General features: G+C 45.3%; 1 non-coding gene across 1 annotated transcript; it reads right to left on the reverse strand.

Annotated features, from left to right (window-relative positions):
* Positions 1–5,616: 5,616 nt before the first annotated feature.
* TRNAC-GCA lies at positions 5,617–5,688 on the reverse strand. The gene has a single exon. It is a non-coding gene; the product is annotated as a tRNA-Cys (tRNA).
* Positions 5,689–19,459: the final 13,771 nt, after the last annotated feature.

The following is a 19,459-nucleotide window of genomic DNA, read 5'->3' on the forward strand; positions in this document are numbered from 1 at the left end:
CGGGCCCCCCCAAAGCATGGGGCCCAGAGTGGTCACCCCGATTCTCCATACCAAAGGGACAGCTCTGGCAGGAGTGTATGCATGAGGAGAGAAAGACAAGAAAATTAGGTTGACTTAACTGTTTCAGGCAGGGGTGTGAAAAATCCACCCTTCCCCCCAAGCAGCATACTTAAGCCAATCTAAGTCCCAGTGTAGACAGCACTAGGTTGACTGAAGAATTCTTCCATTGATCCAGCCTCTCAGGGAGGTGGATTACCTATGCCGATAGGAGAATCCCACCTGTTGGCGTAGATAGTGTCTACACTGAAGCAGTACAGTGCCTGTCTAACCTCGCCCTGCTACCCGGCCAGTAGCATTTCTCTGTCACTGAGATCGAGGTTGTCATCAGAAATCTCCACCCGCCCTTCAGTCTTCCAAATGCACACTCCACAACTATCCTGCATCTGCTCAGGCAATAGTTAAATCTTTCCTCACTTCTTTCCAGGTGCCAGGAATGTGGCTTCATTAGCAGGGAAAGCAAAGAGCAGACTGGGTCCCTGGGGAAGGGGAAAAAAAGAAAAATCACAATTAGCATTGCAACCTCATTTGCAACCCATTAATGTCAATAGGGCACCTCAGGAAAATGTTCTTACTTTCAACTTACCAAAAAGTCCTGTATTCCTACAGATACAAGCATCATGGAGCTTCCCCAGCTGGCCAACAATAGTGTCAGTAAGTTATCCACCAAACACATGCATGACCATGGAGAAGTACCCCTTTCCTTTTACATATTCAGAAACAAGGCAGGAGGAAGGAAGGGCCAGAATCGAGATGTGTGTCCCATTTATCACCCCATCACAATTAGGAGCCCTTGTCAACAAATCCATCTATTTCATGGACGTTGCCCAACATGACTAGCCTGTGCAGGAGAATATGCTTATTTGTCTTGCACACCTGGATGATGACCACTGCCCATGTAGATTTTCCAACCCCAAATTGATTGGCCACTGATTGACATAAATGGGAGTTAGGCACCTAGGCCCTTTAAAAAAGAATCCACTAGGTGCCTGTCTGCATCTTGAGGTGCATAAATACCTTTGAAAGTATCTGTGTGATCACATGCAGGTAACAACTTCTCCATGTCTCGATCCCTCCCACTCCCCATGTGTAAAATAAGGTTAACACTTACCTACTTCAGAGACATACCCACAGCCTTTAACACTTTGTCAAGTGTTTTCCTCTTTTTTGTTTGTTGGATGACTATTGAAGTGAAAAACTCAAAGTTTAGAGGTGAACAAAGATTTAGTCTCCACTCAGAAGAGCATCTGGAAAGCACATCAATTTAATAAAAACATCATGATTAAAAAAAAAATCTATAACTAGGCTGAAGTTCAGTCTGCACCAAGAGACTGAGGTAATATATTTTATTGGACCAACATCCGTCAGTGGGAGAGACAAGCTTTCAAGCTACACAGAGCTCTTCTTGAGATCTAGGAAGCACACTCAGAGTTGTCACAGCTAAATACAAGATGGTGTTTAGCATCAGGTGTTTAGACTAAATAGTTGCACAATATGCCTCAATAATAACAATGTGGGTGAAACGAGAATCATTGCACTCTCAAATGAACTTACATAGAAAAATGATAAGACAAACACACCATATGCCTCATGGGTGAGCACTTTTCAAAAAAAATGATCACTCTGTATCTGACCCCTCAGTCCTTGTCCTCAAAGGAAACCTGCACAACATCTTCAAGAGATGAGCCTGGGAGCTTAAATTCATAACTTTGCTAGATGCTAAAGATCATGGCCTGAATAAAGACACTGGATTTATGGCTTATTACAACAATCTATTACCCACTAACCCTCCTTTGTCCTATGACTACAGAGTTGTTAACTGCCCACTTAACCTTGAATTGTCTCTTGCAACATGTTAATTCCTTAGACTGAACAATCTGTTCCCCCTTGTGTTTAGCTGTGATGCTCTGAGGCCTTGGCTACTCTGGCGCTTTACAGCGCTGCACCTTTCTCGCTCAGGGGTGTGAAAGAACACCCCCCTGAGCGCAGCAAGTTACAGCGCTGCAAAGTGCCAGTGTAAACAGTGCCCCAGCGCTGGGAGCACGGCTCCCAGTGCTGTAAGCTAATCCCCTTGAGGAGGTGGAGTACCTGCAGTGCTGGGAGAGCTCTCTCCCAGCGCTGACGCCGCGACCACACTCGCACTTCAAAGCGCTGCCGCGGAAGCGTTTCCGCGGCAGCACTTTGGAGTTTTGAGTGTAGCCAAGCCCTGGGAACCTTTCCCAGACCCAAAGAAGAGCTCTGTGTAAGTTAGAAAGCTGGTCTCTCTCACCAAAAGAAGTTGGTCCAATTAAAGACATTACCTCACCCACCTTGTTTCTCTGGGAGTGGACCAACATATAAAGATAATACAATATTCTGGGACCAACATAGGTACAACACTACAAATAGTCAGTGCAAAGCCTCTTAAAGGAATTGGGTAAAGATAAAAACCACCAATGAAGATGTGAAAGCATACAGAGGACAATACAGTTTCAGATCTGCAAGCTGTCATGTGCATTGGTCAAGAAACAGTTCTTTATATTAAAAAGATTTTGTACATAATAGCAGAATCTGAGTGCAGGTAAAATTTTCAAAAAAGGCCATCATTCAAGAGCCATAATCACATAGAAAGTTAGTTGGACTTCAGCTCCCTCTAATCAACATTTCACAGATTTAAGAACCGCAAGTGCCTCTTAAAGCAAAATCTGCTGTTGAATGGGGTTCGTTTGTGAACACATCATCTAGGTCAGTATGTCACCAGTTAAATGGAGGAACTTAGTTGTGTTCTGTTGCTTTGCCAACTCTATGGCTTTTTACCAACTAGAGTTGGGCTAGTAACTGATTTTTCAGATCACTGGCAGTGCCAAAAAAACAAACAAAAGTTGTTTCATGTCACCAACATTTTTCAAAATTTCTGGTAAATGATAAATTAAATGTAGGGCATGTCTACACAGAAACGTACTGTGTCGCAAGCCAGGGTGTGAACGGACAGCACATTTGCCTGCTGCGCAGCAGCTTGCCACGTGGCTAGGCTAGTGCACTGTTCATTCACAACCTGGCTTGCTACGCACTAAGTCTCCGAGTAGACCAGCCCTTCGAATCAAATGAAACATTTGGGGGAAAAGGGCTAGATTCACATGGCACCATCGGTGTCATTCACAAAACAAAGCAAAACAGCTTCAGTGGGAGAGATTCACAGACACCCTCATCCAGAACAGCCAATAACTTGGTGGTTAGGTCACCAACAGGGATGCAGGTGATGACCTTGGCTCAAGTCCCTGCTCCTACGTCTCCCATACGCCAGGTGAGCGCTGTAACCATTGGGCTGTAGGCCATAAAGGGGCATCCCCACCACCTCAGTGGGGGCTTGTGAATGGTGCCTAAATATTGGCAGTGGGCACCTAGGTCGCTTTGTGAATGTAGCCTGAAGAATTCAAATGTTTGTTTCAAAGATGTCAAAGTGAACCATTTTGACATCTCCGACTCCCCCCCACCTAAACAATTTGCTGAAATCACCACAACATGTTTTGCTGGACCTAAAAAATGCAAGTTCAGGTAAACAAAATTTTGGCTGAAAAATTGTGCCCAGCTCTACTGTTAGCCCTGTAGCAATTCAGCTGTAGGGACGTATGAGTGGAAATGGTGGCACTGTAAGAAGTCCCATGAAAATCAAAGGGGAGAGGGTCACACACTTCCAGTGTGTAGAGCTAAGCACATTGTCAACTGGAGTGGCTCTGCCAGCAGGTTGCAGCATGACTGGTGCACCTGCCTTGATTTCCCCTTCATCAGAGTCCCCAGTAAAGTCCAAACAGACTCTGAAAATAAATATAGCCCTCACAGAGTTAATGTATTATGATAAGTCCCATGCAACCAGTTCCCACAAGCATAGTCCCACCAGTACATCACCATGTTCCAGCTCTCCAAGGCCATCCCAGTGACCCTCACCGCATCTTTCTCCCAGCCTTCAGCCCTTTCTGGGGCCCCAGCTTCAGCTCTCTGGCTCTGAGAGCAAGCAGGCATCTCCCTCTGCTCTGCTCTGCTCAGCCTTCAGCCCTCTCTTGCCTTCTCTGGCCATGACTTGCTGGCTCAGGAAGGTCAGCAGGCCAGCCCCTCCACTGCCTTCCTGCTAATCCCTCCCTCTTTCCAGGGAGAGCCTACAGAGAACTCTGTGCTCCTTACAGCCTTCACTAGATACCTCCTCCAGCCATCTGCTCTCTGGGGGTATGTCTACACTGCAATTAAACACCCACAGCTGGTGTATGACAGCTGACTCAGACTTGAGGGATCAGGCGTAAGAACTATTTAACTGTGGTGTAGACATTCTGACTCAAGCTCAAGCCTGAGTTCAGGGACCTTCCCACATTGCAGGGTGAGGGTGCTAGAGTCCAGACTCCAGCCCAAGCCTGAACATTTACACCACCATTAAATGCCCTTTAGCCCAAGCCCTGTAAGCCCAAGGGTTTTAATTGCAATGTAGACATACCCTGTGAGCTCTGAGTCAAGAAGTCCCTTTGTCACCAGGCAAGCAGAGAAAGTCCCATGTCTGCTACCCCTTGCCCAAATCACCCAGGCTTCCTTTCATCAAGTCTCTCTCACCTCTAGGTACAGATCCCTTCTTTAAAGCAATCTGGAGGCAGCTAACAAGGCACAGGTGCACTGGCCCTACTCCCTCTTAAAAGGCCAATGTCACCCTGTGATATATTCTTAGCTCTTTGCAGGATAAGGTCTTAGAATGAATAACTTTTCAATCATAGCTACAGTGTTATCATCACAATGTTACCATAGCAGCCGTTCAGTACAACAGGTTTGTTAACAAAGATATAAAATGACATTTGTTGTAATGAGGAAGAAGATTTGATATGGTGTTTTTTCCATCCTCAGCTTCTTTTTTCTGAAGGTTAAAAAGACTACAGGGTGGTTTGGTCCTGTTTCATAACAGCTTCCCCTTTCTGGACTTAAAAATTAAATCTAGAATTTAGTTTTTCTCTGATTATTATATTGTTCTTCTCCCCATACCTTTACTTCTGGGTACAAAGAGCAGCATTGAACTAATGATATCATAAAGCATTCCCACATCACACCCGATCTGCCATCACACAGCTCCCCTTGCCTAGGTGCCTTCTCTAGAATCAACAGAAGGACCCTCCCCCACCAAAGAAGCCATTTGGGGCATAGCCATCATTGCATTTTGCTTCTAAATTGCGGTGTCATCAAGGATCCATTGACAGATCATGTTGTGTTGTGCAGTAAACTGCATATGGTTATGTACCTGTTTACCTGGTGCAGTAGAGAATACTGCACATTTTGATGAGATCATGGTAGTTGATACTGTTATGTTTTCAAGGTGTTGATGGCTACCTTCAGATGAGTATTTGCGCCAAAGACAATCACGGACCTCTTTAAAGTCAAGGAGCATGGCAAGCACTCTTTCAGACTCAGTGGTAGGAGCAATTGAGACTCTTTTTGTAACTGACTCTATGTCTACACTTCAGCTGAAAGCAAGACTCACAGCCTGGAGGAGAGATTTGTGTTAGCAGGGCTTAGAACCCCCAAACTATATTTTCATTAATACAGCTCTAAAGGGAGCACCTGGATTTAAACCAGGGGCCGCTTGAACTGCAGTCAAATGCTCTACCACTGAGCTATGCTCCCATATGCCTACTAGCCCCTCGGTGTGAGTTCAGGTGGCTAACCCGAGCTGCTGCCAGTGCCACAGTACCCACACAGTTATTTTTAGATTGCTAGCATAAGTCTGTCTACCCCAGGCAGGGAGGCTTGTTACTAGCTGCAGTGTGGACATTCCCCCAGAGTGCTACAAGGCACATGGTAGCTCAGAGCTAAGCTGTGTGGGCTGAGGGTAAAAGCAGGTGCTAGGACAGTGGCTGTGCAGCACACATGCATTAGTGGCAAAAAGTTGCAAGGAGAGGTTGTGAGTGTGATCCTGAGAAGAAGCAAAAGGACAGTGTCCTGAGCATAAAGCTCACCAGTGTAGCAGATGTGGGGGATTTCTGAGCAAGGAAACTGCCTGTTTGTTTCTACTGGGTTCAGGGAAACAGGACTAGGTACATTTTTATAAACAAACAAGAATGTGACTCTCATTGATTTTTCATAATGGAAAAAACCCAGCAAGGCCCTGAGCAGTAGCTGATTGCTGGGGCCAAAGGGGCAGCAGCACTATGTATCCTCAACTGCCCATTGTCTTCAAAGGGAACATACATGCTGTGCGATTCAACCATAAAAGGAACAATTTTAGTTATTAACTGTTGGTTTTTTGGCAACATGAACTGAACAAATCAACTTTGTTTTATTTTTAAACACAGAAAACCTGCAGACCAGTTAGCTATAGGGCCCATATACTTTCAGAAGAAATGAAATATAGGTACCTTGCAAAACATTGCAAGGTCGGACTCTTTCTCAGAGGGCTCACCAAATACTTTACACATTCAGATAATCACTATCCCTAGAAGTTATTTAATGGAAGGTTTGTATAAGTCAATTTGTAAGGTAAGTGCATTATTGTGTTCTTTCGCACATTCTTAATGCCATTAAATGTGAATGATCACATTTTTTACCTTTAAAGAAAGGTAATTGAGAACTCTCCCCCATTTTAAGTTTAATGAAATTCAGGCTTATCAGTAAAGTTTATACAACCACAAGATACCTGTTGAGCATCAAATTTTTTGGTCTTGAAAAGAACATCAAGAAGAAGATGCCATTTCAACAGAACTCCATGAACAACCATGGATTTAAGCAATGAGAAACCATGTGATAGTTTTCTAGAGGAACCAAGGAGACAATATGGTAAAAGTGCTAGCGTGGACTAGCTGCCAGGGTTTTTAACCACAGTGTCCTATGGACTTTCTCTGAGCTGGTTTAGATGATATGGTGGTAGAGACACCTGAGCCATGGCTACACTAGGATTGCCACAGTTGCTATTTCATGTGTTATATTGCAAGAGAGGTAGACTACTTGAAAATGATGAGCTGATGCAGCCAGTGAGTCAAGGGCAACAAAACCTGATAGCATGTCTGAAGTTATACACTGGAGTAGTGTCTCCAGATTGCTGCCCAGGTAGTGGTCTTTGGGGAGGAAGGGGAGGCAGTGGCAGGAAAAAGTTAGAAATAAAGCCCTTCCTGAAGACAAAGGACAAACGCTGCAAGGGGCAGTTATGAACTGCATCACTGAAAATAGCATATTTTGATCATTTACGTTTTCCCAACCAATAGCAGTGCAGTTCCTACATATAAACCCACACAGATGGCTATCAGTTTCTCTCCTCTTTTTTTTTCAAATAAGTGGCACATAGGTAATTGTGGCTAATTAGAATTTGGCCTTCTCCCCTTATTAACAAGTGCTGATGCTCTGTCCTAGGAAACTAGGAAGGCTGCAACCTTAAAAAGGAGGAAGCACAAGTAGGTGAAATCCACCAGCTTAGCTGTGCCATGTTTACAAAAAATAAAAGGCTAAATGTAGAGCTAGTGGAAGGAAGGAAAAGATGTAGGAAAAAAGCAAAAATACATTTAAAATGTTTCCTTCTAATCTCTGTGTCATTTTAGTTTCCCTTTGCATTTTCTCTCTGTTTACAATGTCTCAAAAGAGTAAGAGAGCCAGGACTGTGCACTCTCTTTACATTGTAGCTACTTAACATTCTATTCTGTAATATTTTAAGGACAGTAGACTCAGTTATTCTCACACCTAGTTGATAGCACTGCAACTCCCTGAGTTATTCCTGATTTACATTATTTGTACTCTATTAATGCCTAAGGTCCCAACCAAGACTAGGGGCCATTGCACTGAGTGCCATACAAATACTTAAACAACGGCCGCTGCCCTGAGGAGCTTGCAATCAAAGTAGATGAGGCAAAGGAAACATTAACCCCATTTTACAGATGGAGAACCGAGGGAGAAAGATTAAGTGATTTGTCCAAGGCCACAGAGAACTCTTTAGGTCTTGATTTGAACGGAGATCTTCCAAGTCACAGTCACAGTCTGGTGCCTTAACATGAGATCATCCTTCCTGGTGCCAGGGGAAGGAGAATCAAGTTCAGTATCAAACTGGAGATGGATGCTTATATTTCTTTACATTGCACTTCTCAGACTACAGGCAATACACACAAAGTTTATCCAGAATTTGATTAGCCCCTTTAGATACTACAGTATGCTCCCCCCCACCTGACTTTAGGCCAGAAAATGAACTGTGGTATCACTGAGGCCAGTGTGTGGCAACTGTTGACTTTTAGGGTGGGCCTCTGCAAATCATGGTCCCCATTTATGCTGTGCCATGTTGTGCACACAGGGCTTTACAGGTGCTGCTCTAGAGAGCTTACTGTCTGTCATCTTTCATTTAATTTTTGGGACCACCAAGAGGATCCACACAGTCAAGAATTAACAATAAATATAGCGGAAGAGCTCATGTTAGCAAACCAAATAAAAAAAAATACAAACAAAAAGACACCCACAACCACCACAACTCACACACCTCCTTCTAGTCTGGTAGACACCCACAGACCAATACCCTACACCAACTAGAGGCCAAGATTCCCAATGGCTTTCAGACTATACAAAGTATTGCCTTCCTTCTCCAGCTGTTGAAAGTAATTTTGAATTTGAAGAGGAGGGAGAAAAACAGAACGGTAATCAGAATGACCTGATTTTAGGATTCAATGAGTGGATGAAACCCTTCAAACTAGTTGATTTATAACCAGAGGATGTTTCAAATGAGAATCTAGAAATGCAGTTATACACTAATGCATTAAGATTCTACATTTTAAATTGAAGGCAGAATTGAAGAGTTTGTTTTGCCTTGGACATTTCCAGAACTAAGTACTTCTTTTTCAACTGCCTACTATTCAAGGCCTTGTTTGCATTAGTAACATGGTTAGTAATTTATATCAGAAAATTCTACCATTGCTGTAGAACAAGAACACTTACTCTCTTTGTTGTACCATCTCAACCACCACTTCCTCAAGAATCAGAAGTTCCTTATAGAACGATGTGATTGGTAACCACAGTCTCTTATAAAGAGATCATAAGATATTTTTCATTAGTACTTCCACATGATTGTGGAACTATGATTTCAGAATGTCAGATTTCTCCTAGGCCTTTATCCTGCAATAAGGCCTATACAGGTCTGTGGCATTATACAGCTCCAATGATTCCACTTGGGCTCCATCCAAGCATATAGGCCCACAGATGCAGAGCTCATGATAGAATTGTCGCTTTACTCACCAAGTAGGCACCCAGTGCTCTGTTGACAGTGGTTCAGTAAAGCCCTTACAGCAGACTCTTCAAAGAGGAAATCCTTCCCAATGAAGCCACAATACTTTGCAAAAACAACTGTAATTATACAACAAGCGTTAGATCCACATTAAAAAAAACCCCAGCAGATTAAATTAATTTCCTGGCAACTAGCAAATCCATTAAAAAAAAAACCCCAAAACCAGCCAGTCTGGTCAAATACAGGCCAGGTGGTAACTCTAGGTCCATGGCCCATGAGGCTATGGGGGCTCAACCAGCAGAGGCTGCTCTACCGTTGTAGTTACACCACAGTCTACCTATAGCTAGCCAGGATCAGAAAGTGGCCCCCTGCCGGGCTGCAGGGTAATCACTCTCTCCCTGGCATGGGTAAGATCACAGCTGCCACCGAGGCACTGAGTGGCTTGGGGCTGCTCCTGGCGGCACTGCCGGGCTTTGGCCACAAGCACAGCAATCTGCATGGCTACATGTTGGTACCCAGCCTGCACCTGCTGCTTTGCACCAGATGCCCATGGGCCCTGCTACCCAGGCAGCCCCAAGCCACTGTCCCGGATGCCACCTTGGACTCACACTGGGGCTGCTGCTTCAGCAGCGAGGAGCTCATCCAGAAAGAGGGCGGACTGGAAGGTGAAGAGGTTGCTGGGGGGCCAGGTAGAGGGTATGGGCTGGGAAGAGTTGGAGGAGCAAAGTGTAGGGGCCTGGCGGGAGTGCCTAAGTCCTGTTGTGGTTGAGCTAAGTGGCTCCAGGGGAAGGGTTGAGGGGGTCCCTAACCCCAGGAGGTGGAGGACGAGGAGGCCGGGGAAGGATACAGGGGTTAGGGAGGGTTGATGGGGAATGGGTCCCTGGACCTGGTGGAGGGAGCTGGGGGAGGCTTGCAGAGGGCAGGTGGTCAGAATGAATCTCTTTTTACTCTGTTAGAAAGAGTTTCTCCTAACTAGGTGTCATGGGTCTACCCTCACTTGAAACTGGGGGTTTTCAAGGTGAGGACCCGCATGCCACCATGTCAAAGGTCTCACCCCCACTTGGAACTGTTGGGCTCCAATGTGGGGACCTGACTTGGTTTCCCTCTAAACTAACATCCTAGTTTAGATCTAGTAAGCTGCCACCATGTCCTGGTCTGCACCCTCACTTGAAACTGGGGGGTTTCAAAGTGAGGACCAGCATGTATTCCCCCACCCTACAATCCTAGGGTAGGTCTCCTTCGCTGCCACCACCGCGGTCAATACGTGGGCCGGGACACCCCTGTTTCCCCCCTGTCTCCCTTCAAAGACACTCCCTGGGGAACACAGATCATCTCACAGAGGAGGAACCTTCCCCCTCCCCTCTCTTCCCTCTCTCCAGCCTGCTCCGGAGAGAGAGATACCTTGATTCAAACTCCTTGAATCTCCCACACACAGGGAAGCAGCCCACTTCCCCCCTCCCTTTCTCCTAGCCACTTTGGAGAGATATACACCGAGTCAAATCCTTGACTCAACACAAAGAGGGACTCACTTCCCCCCTCCCCTTCCCCTGAATTTCCACAAGAGAAGGAATTAACCAAGTCCAAAGAAAAGAAAAGAATTTATTAAGAGAACAAAAAGAAAGTACAGAATCTCTATGAGCCCAAGCTGGACACTCATAGGGGATAACCGTATCAATCTCTGGAGAGAATTCCCCCTCCCCCCTTTCTCAGTAAAAGCAATAACAGCAAACAGGAATAAAGCATTTCCTTTAGCAAACACACAATTGCAAATATAGAAATCAAATCATAAGACTAATTCGCCTTTCTAATTAATACTCACTATTAATTAGTAGAAACTACTCCAGGAGAACTTGGAGACATGACTGGTCTCTTTTAGATTCAAAGAGTTCTCACAAAGAACACAGACAAAGGCTTCCCTCCACAGAGATTTGAAATTATCTCGTCTCTGATTGGTCCTTTGGTCAGGTGGTCACCAGGTACTACATGTTAACCCTTTCCAGGGAAAAGAGACCTTAACCCTGATCTGTTTATTTATGACACTAGGCTAGATTCACAAGTGCACTCTAGCTCCTATGGAACATTTTGCGATGGAAAACCATTGTTGACCTGGTCTGATCAGTCAGTTAAACAGAGTTTATGAAGTAGCTTTTGATCTAGGTCAGGTAACTTTATGATATGGAAGTAGGCATACCATAAGGGCCTGATTTACATAATAATGTAAAAAGGACTCTGTATCATGACCTTTAAATAGTGCTGAGGAGATATTTGTTTTAATAGTTTTTTTGCTTTGTTTTTTAATTGCACGGCTATATGGATCCTTGTATTTTTTGTGTGAGAGACCACATATTCAAGAATGGGCTATATATTTGTGACATTTGTTTGTATTTGGTGCCAAGTCACAAGACTGGTAAATGCAAAGCAAATCCTGTTTGTGCTTAAATTACAAGTTTTTCCATGGGCAAAATTGTGAGTTTAAATATAAAGATTTGGGGCTTGACTCCCCATTGCATTACTCCCTTTTTACAGCAGTCTAACCCCATTCATTGAATTCCAGTAGAATTGCATCAACTTGAAACTGGACTAAGACAATGGTGACTCAAGCACTTGGGCTTTTTGACTAATTACATGTGTGTTTTGGATTTGCTTTGCCACTTAGTTTATGAATTGACATATAAATGCTGTATTTGTTTGTATTGCTAGAAATTTACGCACTGTTTAAAAATGTCTAAACTACGGAGTGGAGCTGCTATGTGCAAGAAACTCAAAGGAGACTAACAAGCAAATTGCAAAACTGCCAAAAACTGATGGTTTTCTTAACGCTATCACAACAGCAGATATGCCCAAAACATCTTCAGCTACCAGAGACAAAGTCACGGAAAAATTTGGCAGTAACTGTGTTGAAATGTTTTTAATCCCGAGAGCCCCAAGATATTTAAACTTGATGGTGCTCAAGAAGAAGCAGACTGCTCAGAATAAAAATATTAATACCTCTGCAGCAACCCAGGATATCTTAATGACCGATTTCACTGAAGTTCAGACTGAGGTTTTTTTTTTTTAAGAGAAAAATCACACTGAGAAGTCAAAATTTAGTTCAGAAATGAAGTTCAAATCAGAAACATTTTATTGTAAAACACAGCCCTTGTCAATCTGAGGGACCATTCCCATGTGATTCTTATTATGAAACTGTGAATGAAGCAAGTAATAAGGTTATCAAGACTAGCAGTTCTTTCAATTACTCCTGGAGGAGTCCTGTGCCACTGTGCATGTGCAGAATTTATGTCCTCCACAGATTTCTTTGCTTCACTGCAGAAATATGACTTTCTGATATGGAAACAAAGGGAAGCCGCAAGAGTGACTCTCCCCAGCAGTATCATTTGGGTGCCCAGGGTAGCTGGCAGAAAGGTAAATCACTGTGGGGAAGGAAGCAGGACTGGGGAAGACCTGGCTGGTGGCCCCTACCCTTGCGCTGGACTCAGCTGCTAGTCCCGGCTGGCCTAGGGAGGGCGGGACTTCCTCTTCCCGTGCACAGCATCCAGGACTGGATCAGACCCACCCCCAGATTTCTTCCACAGCTGCAGGAAGCTCTGCAAACCCCTCCCCCACTTCCTGCACCCATCGCTCCTCAGCTGCAGGGGGAGGGATCCCTGTACAGGGAGCTGCTCCCCAACCCCCGTGCATCCAGACCCCCTCATACCCAACCCCCCCACTGAGTCTCACCCCCCACACTCAGAACCCCTTCCCCCAATGAGCCCCACTCCCCCTGCACCTGGACCACACCAATGAGCCACCCACTCCCAGAGTCCCACCCCACTGAGCCCCAACCAGCTGCACCTGGATCCCCGCCCCACTCCCCAAGCCTCTGGAGCCCCTCACATCCAGACCCCCCAACTGATCTCTATCCCCCCCTGCCCAGACACCCTCCCATCTGCTGAGTCCCAAACACCTTCACCTGGACCTCCTGCAGAGTCCCATTACTGTTGCACCCAGAACCCCCGCCCCCCCAACAGCGCCCCTGCGCAGCCAGATCTCCTTGTGTACCTGGATCCTCCACTGAGCAGCCCACACTTAGATTGCCCCACACAGAACCCACATCTGAATCTCCCCACACTAAGCCCCTCCATGTTTGGATATTGTCTTGCTGAGTCTGCCTGCCCACCTAGTGTAACTGGCATGGAGGGGGAGGGCCCTGGGGTGTTTCTGGGGCAGACCCCATCCTTGTGCTGTGTCAGAAATGGGTGCAGTCTCACCGCTGAGTCTGTGTCTCATAGGGGGGAGCTGCACAATGATCTCCGACCTCTGTGCAGCCAGCAGCCTGTGCTCCCCAATACCACAGGTGGAGGCACCACATTTGACAAATAAAATTTACAGAATTTTAAAATATAGTGTGCAGAATTTTTAATTTTTTGGCACAGAATGCCCTCAGGAAAATGGACAAGCAAGAAGAGTTGGTACATCAATATCCACTGATCTGTTTGCTGACCAAAAGTCTAGAAGCCAAAGATTTTAGTTAAATGTTCTGTAAACGTGTATATAGAACTTTTGTGTGAAGATAGCCTGCATATTGCATTTGCATACTGATGGATAAAATGGCTATGTTCTGATTTTTCAAGGTGGCAAAGGTAAGCAAAATTGTAGATGTTGGAATCGGGAAGGGGACTCCTACCCTATTCTTGCAGCAGGGCTCTCAGTGGCCTTGCTACCCCATTGGTGGGAGGGGGCTGGATCTTTGGTGAGTCATGGAATAAGGGCAGGGGAGAAAAGGAAGGGGGTCCCAGGATGAGTGGAGTGTATCAGTCGGATGCCTTGAAAAGGCCCAGGAGAGTATGGAAGGGGAGGAGACTGGGATGCACAGGGGGACATGGAAAGGGGGAGTAAGGGTTGCAGAGACACTGCAGTGTAACTAAATACATATGTAATGAGTTTTCCCTCCTCCTGCGGCTGGGATCCGGGGTGTAGGTGAATGTGGTTCTAAAGAGAGAGGCTGGGGGAAATGGCAATTGAAACCCAACATTCCTGTGGTAGGTCATGCCACCTGGTGCCAGCTCTAGGTGCTGCATGATGAGCACTCTGGCAGCATTAAAGTGTGGTGGGTTTTTATCCAACATGGCCTTGTGTCATTCCTTCAGCTACCCCTGATGTTATACCACTGTAATACCCATAATACAAGAACTAGGGGTCACCAAATGAAATTAATAGGCAGCAGGTTTAAAACAAATAAAAGGAAGTTCTTCTTCACGCAGCGCACAGTCAACTTGTGGAACTCCTTACCTGAGGAGGTTGTGAAGGCTAGGACTATAACAATGTTTAAAAGGGGACTGGATAAATTCATGGTGGCTAAGTCCATAAATGGCTATTAGCCAGAATGGGTAAGAATGGTGTCCCTAGCCTCTGTTCGTCAGAGGATGGAGATGGATGGCAGGAGAGAGATCACTTGATCATTGCCTGTTAGGTTCACTCCCTCTGGGGCACCTGGCATTGGCCACTGTCGGTAGACAGATACTGGGCTAGATGGACCTTTGGTCTTACTCGGTACGGCCTTTCTTATGTTCTTACTGCAGAAGACAAACCACCATTGAAAGACACTAATAGACCGATATAATTGGGTGCTTTTGCAACCTCAGTTCTTGGAGATAACCCACAAACCCCACCATCAGTCTTCTATAGCAGTAGTTCTCAGCCTGTGATCCGCAGACTCCTAGGGGTCTGCAGACAATGGCTAAGGGGCCTGTGAAAGACTTAGACTGAAAACTGAATGAATAGAATTCCACTACATATACAGACGTAAATATATATACGTTTCCAAAGGAGTCCACAAATGAAAAAAAGATTGAGAACCACTGTATAGGACATCTGTCCCCTCAGCTATCCATCTGCTGCCCAACACAGGCTCTTTAGGTAAGCAAAGCCAAGACCTTTCATGTAGGTCAGTCAGCAGAGGGAGCCCAGGCAGTTTGCACACCATCTAACTGCAGCAGGTGGCATATACACACTTGTAATGATCTTGGAGTTCGTTAGACAACAAATTAGTGAATGAGAAAGGAATAAAACTTTTACTAATGTCACCCTTCTGCCAGGGGCAGTTGGCAACAACAAAGTCTGGGTTCAATATCTAGGGGTTCCTCTTAACAAAACAGAACTGGCTCAAGCCCCCAGCCAGTAATCTGGAAAGTAGTACTTCCTCTCTCACAAGCACTGATTCTGTGTATAAAATTCCTTTTAATACAAAGAAAAGGGAACCAAGGATTTGTTTGTGGAAGACACCACAATCACATTCAAAAGCACTCAACCTTAAGCAAAACTTAACCAGACAGTGCGTTGTGCAGTGCCCTTTGCCTCACTTTCCCACCTTGTGGTGGGACAGTCCAACAAATGAAAGTACCTTTTTAACACATCACTCCCATCTCCCTCCCCTGCATCCCACTCACAGTTGGCTCTCCTTGGTTAGTGAAGACCCAGAGTTCAGACGATTGTTCACAGGGGCTCACTTCCCACCCCAGAAATGGGGTGTGTGTGTTGAGAAATGCCTCTGTGATAACTGTGTGCCTCTTCGACTGACTGACGGTTGCTGCATCTGCTGTTTTCCTCTGGGGCTGCTGGTCACATGCTGCTGCTGTTGGACACTCAGTGCTACTTCTGTGATGATACCTTCTGACGTTCCACCACTTACCCCAGCTCTTAGGGATTTCATTGCGTAGCAGGGACCCTCACTACCATACAGCCTCTGCATTAACTTTCCTTTCACCTCTGGCCCTCCACCACGTCTAAGGCATGGCCCCTAGACATGCTTATCAGCATTTCATTTCTGGTAATCACTAATCAGAAACAATGACTCTCAGCTGAGTCTAATTAGCTCTGTTTGAGAAAAGATTAAATGGTGTCTAGGACTCTTTAGGCAGCAGCCACACCACCAGGTAGAAACATCTGTCCCCACCCCTTTTCTTTCACTGGGATTTGACATTCCTACTCCCTGCTTACTTAGTGCAGTTCAGTTGAGGGTGACCCCTTCATTCAGCCAGGCAAGTACAATTCTGCTGCCCTTTACTCATATAATAAAGTTACCAACATTTCATTAACTTGGCATTCAATGCTAAAGTGATTTATAACCCATCACAAGCCAAAAGTGATCATTTGGCAAAGCAGCCCCATCCTGCCGCATACCTAGGCAGAGTATGTGAGTCTCTGCAAACATAGTCTCTTCCTGAAGTCTTTTCCCCCAACTCATCAATAGATGTCAGGAGAGAGCTCATTCAGACCCTGCTTACACTAACAAACTAGAGAGTGTCTTTGGTGGATTCCTGTGCACAGCTAACCTTTGTTCTCTACCCCCTGCTTTTAGGACATGTTTATATCCCTATATTGATGATATTCTCATAATCCATAATACTGTCCCTTATGAAGGAGCCTTTCTAAATTATAAACTTTTACAAACATATTTCTACATCTTCCCTCCTAAAACTATCAATTACTTCTTATATACACCTATAAACAGCTACCAGATAGCTAATAACACATATATCAGATTCTCAAACCAAATAGTACATTTCCATAAACTACAGTCCATATACCTAGAAAGGAGAGGTTACCATCACATCACTCTGGAGTGAGCCTTTACCACTCACTTTTCTCAAATACCCCTTCTCCAGGCACATTAGCAAGTCATAGAGCCGTAGAATCATAGGATTAGAAGGGACCACAAGGGTATTCTAGTCTAACCCATCTGCCAAGATGCCAGATTTGTTGTTTCTAAACAACATAAGACAGATAGCAATCCAGCCTCCTTTTTAGAACCTCCACTGCAGAAGCTTCCACAAGCTCCCTAGGCAGTCTGTTCCACTGTCCTTACAGTTAGGAAGTTTCCCCTGAAATTTAATCTAAATCTGCTTTGCTGTAGTTTGAACCCATTGCCACTTGTCCTGCCCTCTGTGGCAAGAGAAGACAACTTTTCTTTTTTACGGCAGCCTTTCTAGTATTTAAAGACTGCTATCATGTCCTCCCTTAACCTCCACTTTTCCAAACTAAACATACCCAATTCCTTCACCCTTTTCTCATATGGCTTACATTGCATCCCTTTGATCATCTTTGTTGCGTGCCTCTGGATCCTTTCCAGTTTCTCTACATCCTTTCTACATACCGGTAACCAAACCTAGACACAGTACTCCAGCTGAGGCATAACCAGCATTGAGTACCGCGATACTATCGCCTCCCATGACTTGCATGCTATGCATCTGTTAATGCAACCTAAAATCGAATTTGCCTTTTTTTGCAACAGCATTGAATTGCTGATTCATGTTGTGGTTGTGATCCACCACAACTCCTCAGCAGTGCTGCTGCCAAGCCAGTTATCCCCCATTCTGTACTTGTGCATTTGTTTTTCTTCCCTAAGTGTATTACCTTACATTTGTCTTTGTTGAATTTCATTTTGTTATCTATAGCTAATTCTCCAATTTATCAAGATCCCACTGAATTTTAGCTCTATCTCCCAAAGTGTTGGAAACTGCTGCACCATCCCCACCTGCCAGCTTTGTGTCATTAGGAAATTTGATCAGTATGCTCTCTATTTCTACATCCAGGTCATTAATAAAAATGTTAAACAGAACCGGAGCCAGAACAGATCCCTGTGGAATCCCACTTGAGACCTCCCTCCAATTTGACATTATTCCATTAATAGTTACTCTTTGTTTGTGGTTGTTTAACCAATCACGTATTCACTTAATGGTAGATCCGCCGAGCCTGCATTTCTACAGCTTAATTAATCAGAATGTCGCATGGGACTTATGTTTGGTCAGCAACTGCTTAGTTCTTCAGGCCACACTTTAATTATCATTTCTTTAAGGATCCTCAATGATTTATCTTTCTCCGTTTCCTTTCTTATTTGTTGCAGTTTTTTGTTAGTGACGAGAATAGACTTTACAATCAGATTTGCATAGGCTTGCATATATCTCTGTGAAGTCTTTCCTGGTTTCTTAGAGGGAGTCACTGCGCTAGAAAGTACATCCACACTAAACATGAATTTACTAGCCACACAGGTCAAAACGAAATCATACTTTTGCGGCTTTATCACCATTCTTTGAACCCTGCTGATACAGTGATGTAGCGGTTTGCCAAATAACGCTTTGGGGCTTGTAGTCTCTTTCAACATCCACTGACTGGCCATAAAGATATTGGTTGAATCTCTCACAGATAAACAATATTTTTAAAAGCTCCTTCTCAGTCTGTTCCTATCTGGTTTTCGCATCAGCCAGTGGTTTGGATCATAGGGTAGGGAATTTGGAGCTAGGATTAGGGTTCCTATGAGTAGGGCACCCCACCCTAGGGTTAGGGTTCCTATGGCTAGGGCACTTGGAGCTAGGGTTAGTGTTCCTATGGGTAGGGCTTCCCACCCTAGGGTTAGGACTCCTAAGGGTATGGCACTTGGAATCAGGGTTAGGGTTCCTACGGGTAGGGCTTCCCGCCCTAGGGTTAGGATTCCTAAGGGTAGGGAACTTGGAGCTAGGGTTAGGGTTCCTATAGGTAGGGCACTTGGAGCTAGAGTTAGGTTTCCTATGGTTAAGGCTTTCCGCCCTAGGATTAGTGTTCCTATGGGTAGGGCACTTGGAGCTAGGGTTAGGGTTCCTATGGGTAGGGCTATTCGCTCTAGGGTTAGGGTTCCTATGGGTAGGGCTATTCGCTCTAGGGTTAGGGTTCCTAAGGGTATGGTACTTAGAACAAGGGTTAGGGTTCCTATGGTTATGGAGCCCCGCCCTAGGGTTGGGGTTCCTAAGGGTAGGGCACTTGGCGCTAGGGTTAGAATTCCTAAGGGTAGGGCGCCATACCCTAGGGTTAGGGTTCCTAAGGGTAGGGCACTTGGGTTCCTAAGGGTAGGGCACTTGGAGCTAGGGTTAGGGTTCCTATGGGAAGGGCGCACCACCCCAGGGTTATGGTTCCTGTGGGTGGGCACTTGGAGCTAGGGTTAGGGTTCCTACGGGTAGGGCACTTGGAGCTAGGGTTAGTGTTCCTATGGGTAGGGCTTCTGGCCCTAGGGTTAGGGTTCCTAAGGGTAGGTCACTTGGAACTAGGGTTAGGGTTCCTGTCGGTAGGGGACGTGAAGCTGGAGTTAGGGTTCCTATGGGTAGGGTTTCCCGCCCTAGGGTTAGGGTTCCTACGGGCAGGAGACTAGGAGCTAAGGTTTTGGTTCCTAAGCGTAGGACGCCCCGCCCTAGGGTTAGG

This window comes from Mauremys mutica, chromosome 2, assembly GCF_020497125.1.
Source record: "Mauremys mutica isolate MM-2020 ecotype Southern chromosome 2, ASM2049712v1, whole genome shotgun sequence".
NCBI lineage: Eukaryota > Metazoa > Chordata > Testudines > Geoemydidae > Mauremys > Mauremys mutica.